At 36.7% G+C, this 5715-nt stretch overlaps 1 protein-coding gene across 6 annotated transcripts in view; it reads left to right on the top strand.

Annotated features, from left to right (window-relative positions):
- Window positions 1-5109, top strand: part of LOC112015619 (uncharacterized) — a 31349-nt gene extending 26240 nt beyond the window's left edge. For 5 of the 6 annotated variants that reach the window (XM_065770378.1, XM_024048048.2, XM_024048047.2 and 2 more), the window contains one exon: window positions 4368-5109. The gene's annotated coding sequence lies outside the window, so the exon portion shown is untranslated. Of the gene's footprint in view, window positions 1-3959; window positions 4034-4367 lie in introns of all 6 variants that reach the window. The other variant, XM_024048046.2, reaches the window with a different exon arrangement.
- Window positions 5110-5715: the final 606 nt, after the last annotated feature.

The raw sequence follows: 5715 nt of genomic DNA, 5'->3' as shown, positions 1-5715 counted from the left end.
TTTTTTTTTTTTTTTTTTTTTTTTTGTTATCATTTTCACTCACCCATAACTCATTTTGGTGAGTTTTGAGTGATGGAAACAAAAATTGAAAACAAATCCAAACAAGTGTAGCATGTGTGGGACCCACAAATTTTGAGTAATGAGTGATGAGTGGTGAAAAACACAAAATCCAAACACCCCCTTAGCTTCCAAAATATGAAAAAAGTTCACCCCTTAATCCATGTCCCAATCATTAAAGCCAGAGGCCTCCCTGTCAATAGCAATACCATACAGCCTCGGGAAAGCCAATTGGAAAGGTTGATCCCCATACCCATCCTGCCAAAATCTCACTTTATTCCCCATCCCAACAAAAAATTGAGTATTTTTGCTAAAATCCTCCCAATCCATACGAATACCCTCTACATAAACCACACCCATGAACTCCCCTACCCAGCTTAGAAGTCCATCCCCCCCACTCTTCCCCAAACTTTGAAGCTACCACCCTCCTCTACAGCCGAGTCTCCTTGTTCCCAAATCACCAAAGCTATTTCCCTAATAAGGCCTTATTGAAAGTAGTTAGTTTTCTTATACCTAAACCACCGTTGCCATAGGCCCAAACACTCTGTCCCATCTTACCAAATGAGTCTTGCTATCACCCTACAAAAAGTCCCTTTGCAACTTTTCAATTCTATTAGCTACATGAGTAGGAATGGTGAAGACTGAAGAGTGATAGAAAATAGGTAGGAAGACTAGATAACATACTCTTGAGCAGCGTCAATCTACCCCCCTTAGACAAATACAACTTCCATCATGCCAACTTTTGCTCAATTTTTTCCAGAATAGGATTCCAAAAATTGGAGGATATTTATTTACTTAATTAATCATTGGAGTGGGTTTTATGACTGAATACTATTGACCCCATTTACTTCCTGAATTCTCCTCTAATAACTGGTTGTGGGAAAGCACAATCCTTTGCTTCTTTCTTTGGTTAAAAAAAAAAGTCCTTTCCTTCTTTCTTTCTTCTTCTTCTTCTTCTTCTCTCTGGCCGAATTTGAAGTAAACAATGTGTATTGTACCCCATTACTACACATGAGAAGTTTTGAGGAGCCACTAAAGCACCATTTTTTTATCTGGTTTGATTGAAGCACCACATTAATAATTACGATTGGGATGGTTGGTGGCCAGTTATCTGTTTGAATTGGGTCACAGTGTGTACTGTACCCTGTTCCTGCACATGAGAAATTTTTAGGTTCCACTAAAGCATCACTTTTTTGGTTGAATTTAAGTACCATTTTAGTATTCTCAAGATTTGAATGGTTGGTGGCCAGCTACTGTTTGAACTGGGTCTATGGTTTTATCCTTGTACTCTTGTGTCTGCTTACTAAATTTTTTTTGATAGGTAATCAGAAAACTATTATAAATGAGAGAAAAATGAAAAATACAAGAAGTTCATGATGATGAACAACAAGAAATAAAAGAAACAAACAGCACAACAAATAGAGGGAAGTCAGGAAACTAAGGTAATGGAAGACAAAAACTCAGAGAGAGAAGAACAATCAGTAAACCCCCAACAATGGGACCACTCCAAAAGACTACGATGGCATAAAACCTTTAACTCATCCAACGTCTTCTCTTTGTCCTCAAAGGATCGATGATTTCGTTCCAACCACACAATCCACATTAAGCACCCTGGAACCAAGTTCCAAATGTCCGAATTATGCTTCCCAAGCCACTGATGCCAACAAGATAACAAACCCGCCGCTGATCTTGGCATAACCCAATAAATACCAAAGGCTCGAAGCATAAAAGTCCATAGGGAATGGGTATCAGGGCAATGAAGAAGAAGGTGGTCTACTGACTCCCCATCACAGCAACACATACAACACCTATTAGCCAAAAGGCGACCCTAAAGCATTAGATTATCCAAAGTGAGAGTTAGACCATATGCAGCTGTCCACAAAAAGAAAGCCACGCGCTTAGGAATTTTTGGTTTCCAAACACCCTTCCAAGGAAACAAAGAATTTAAAGCACCCCGAATCGCATGGTAGTAAGACTGAGTGTCAAACTTACCATCACCTTTTAGCCGCCAATAAAGAGTATCTCTCCTATCACCCTAAGGAATACGAGTTTGGATAAGCTGAAGTAGAGAAAAAGATGCAGCCAACTCCCAATCTTCAAAAGCTCTATAAAACCTTAAATTCCACACTCTAATAGTACCCCTTTTTGAAATCCACAAAAACTCAGAGATACAAGCATCCTTGACAGCTAAAAACACATAGAGCTCAGGATAGAGATCTTTTAGAGTATTATCACCAATCCACCTATCATGCCAAAAGCGGAAACGAGTGCCTTCACCCACTACAAAAGTCAGATGCTTAAAAAAGCTCTCCCACTCTTCATTAATGCTTCTCCATAGGCCACACCCATGAGTCCTCTTGCAAACATTAGTGCTCCACCCATCTTGACCCTTACCATATTTAGTGGAGATAACTCGCTGCCAGAGATGGGTAACTTCATGACCAAATCTCCACAGCCATTTCCCTAATAAATCTTAATTAAAAGGCACCACACTTCTAATCCCCAAAACGCCCATACCAACTGGAAAACACACCTTTTTCCAAGCCACCAAAGGATATTTGAAACTCCCCTTAGAAGACTCTCAAAGGAAATTCCTCTGAATACTTTCCAATCTAGCAGCCACAGCTTTAGGAATAGTAAATAGAGATAAAAAGTACATTGGGAGACTAGAAAGAGTACTCTTTAGTAACATGAGCCTACCACCCTTAGATAAATAGAGACGCTTCCACCCAGATAGCTTCTTCTCCATTTTCTCCAAAATAGGATTCCAAATGGAGGATGTCTTAAAAGAAGTTCCCAAAGGCATCCCTAAATATTTCATAAGCAAATTGCTCACTCTACATTGAAGAATATTAGCCAGAGCATCTAGATTATTCACCTCTCCAGCAGGGACAATCTCACTTTTCCTTACATTGACCTTCAAACCCGTAAAAGCCTGGAAACAAGACAACACCAACCTTATGGACAGCAGTTGTTCCCTAGAGGCATCACAAAATAAGATAGTGTCATAAGCAAATAACAGATAGGAAATACACACACCAATTCACAGTTGCCACATGAAAACCCTGAATAAGATTACACTCCTCTGTCTCTTGCATATGTTTTGACATCACTATGGAAATTTAGTATGATCTTTAAATGGATGATTGATACCGCTTGTCAAAAGAGAAAATGAAACCTGACTATATTTTGGAGTTTTTTTTTTTTTTTTTAATAATTTTTTTAAAATTTTAATATATTTTTTCTCTGAGTCTGAACTCACTTGTATTTTTAAATATGAATTTATGACCAATTGAGAATAAGAGTTTGACTTTTTGTTCTGTTCTTTAAATCTAATGTATTAATTTAATTTACTGTTGCCAAAAGGTAATTTTTTTTCTAAAGTGACAATGTGTGTGATTGAAATGGATAACAATTTTGGGTCCGTTTGGATAGCACTTATTGTTGTTGAAAGTTGCTGAAAACTGATTGTTGCTGAAAATACTGTAGCAAAATAATTTTTAAACATGTGAATAGTATCGTGGGACCCATTTTTAATATTTTTTAATAGATAAACAATGCATAAACAGTGTGTGAACAGTGTTCACTGTTCATGCACAGTAATTTTTGTCCCACAAAGTCAACAAAAGCTGGCAAAAAAATTTTAATTTAATTTTTTTTCTTACTTATCAAAAAAAAAAAAAAAAAAAAAAAAAAACGCAGGCAGAAATGCAACGCAACTAACCATGCTATCCAAACCCTCACTTTCACAGTTGATGATTGTTATTGTTTCGGAGCTGTTGCTCGTGAGCATTAACCATCATACATCTCATAAATATGACTTGTACAAACTTGCTTCATGTTATTCTCCCCATACAAATCCATGCATTGAATGGGTATTTTTTTTTTTTTTTTGGCTAAAGTGATATGGATAGGGACTGAACCCTGGGAACAAACCCCGCGGAAAGGGCAGAATGCCCTGGATTAAATTGGGTTGGTAAGTATTAAAATTAGATAATTATATGGTGTCTAAAAATTTTCAAAAATGGACATTGTTCTAAGTGGAATAGTGTCCATTCCGTATAGAAGTCAAAACATTAACATGTGACATCCTGTTTTGAAATTGCTCGTTTTCAAGGTACAATTTTTTAAAACCTCATGTTTTTCTAGGTACAGTTTTCTAAGCAACCATTTTTCAAAAAAAATGAAAAAAATAAATTCTACTTGATGGAAGGACCACTGTCCCATGTGAATGTTTTGCATGTTATGCTTCACTGCATTAAATGTTATTGTTATTGTTTTATTATCTATGTTTATGTTTTGACTTCTAGGAAACATAGAATCGTGGAAACCAGTTGGATACTTGTCATGGAGTTCCAAATCTGAAGATTGATCCTTTTAACAACTCAAAGCCACCTCTGCTGTGCGGTCTGCTTCCATGTGCTGCAAGACAACTCTGCCCTAGACGTTGAACTTGTTGCTGTCGCATTATCTGTTTCCCCTATTTCTGGAGCATGCATCAAGTCTAGGTTTGTACATTGGAGGACTAAACTATCATTCAACATGGACAGTGATATGAGACAGCATAAGTTGCTTTATCTGTTGCAAAATTGTGTCCGATTTGGATGGAACTCCATAATAATTCTTCACTATTAGGTTCAAAACTCTTGATATTTGTAAATTGTTCCCACTTTGACCCAATACGCATAAACGGGGTTGGTTACCCATAGAAACGTTTGATGTTTCTGCTTAAAATGTTGGACGTTATATTTAGTTTTCATGGAAAACATGAAACTCTAGTTGTCAATTGTCTAAACACTATGGCCTCTATTCTTTGCTATTAAGATGACTAGCATGTTTTTTATTTGGCAAGCTGGCGAGACATCAAGATGCACTAAGATCAGTGTTAAATTTGAATTTCAAATGTTATTGTTGTAATTTTATTTCGATTGAGGATTTGGTGGAATTATGTTTTCCTTTTTGATGTACTCATTGAAAGCATATTGAAAAGGGTCCTTGTAAACATAGAAGGCCTACTTTAATGAATAAAGTTTTGTATCAGAAATTATTCGATTGCTTGGTGTTGATTCCTGGCGGCGTAGGTATTTTAAGTATTTTAGCAAACTATAAGCGTGGAATTTTAGATCCGTCTTTTACTTTCTTTTCATTTCCCCCCGTGATGACCTTTTCGATATTGTCCGTCATCAACTTGGTATTATAGCATTTCAAGCTTAGACACGTTCAATTAAGCTCATGACTGGCCAAAAGAGACCGGACACATGCATGACAATTGACGTGAGCTTCCCTTGAAATTTAGAGAAAATGGAGCAAGGGTCGATTGACACTCTAAAGTGGGGATTGAACTGCTAATGGGGGGTGCCTTCTACTTCTCGATTGATAGTTTAGCTTCTAATTCCTAAACTTGCTCTATTTTGGCTCCTGACAGGACTAGGGCAATTATTGTTTAAAAATACACTCGCTATTGGAAAATAACGAAAAAAATGTACTTTGAAATTACCTTCTAACATAACTAACCAAGATGTTATTGTTTATTGAATTGTTGAAAGTTCTGACAAACTTAAAAAACCAATCAAACAACTTTAAATTCCTTTTCAACAAAATCTTGTATTGACATTGTTAATCCATTCAAGAAAAAGCAACTATTCGTTCATCCCAAAT

This window comes from Quercus suber, unplaced genomic scaffold (assembly GCF_002906115.3).
Source record: "Quercus suber isolate HL8 unplaced genomic scaffold, Cork oak 2.0 scaffold_30, whole genome shotgun sequence".
Taxonomy (NCBI): Eukaryota; Viridiplantae; Streptophyta; class Magnoliopsida; order Fagales; family Fagaceae; genus Quercus; species Quercus suber.
The sequence above is the reverse complement of the archived record's forward strand: the minus strand, read 5'-3'. Positions and strand labels throughout refer to the sequence as shown.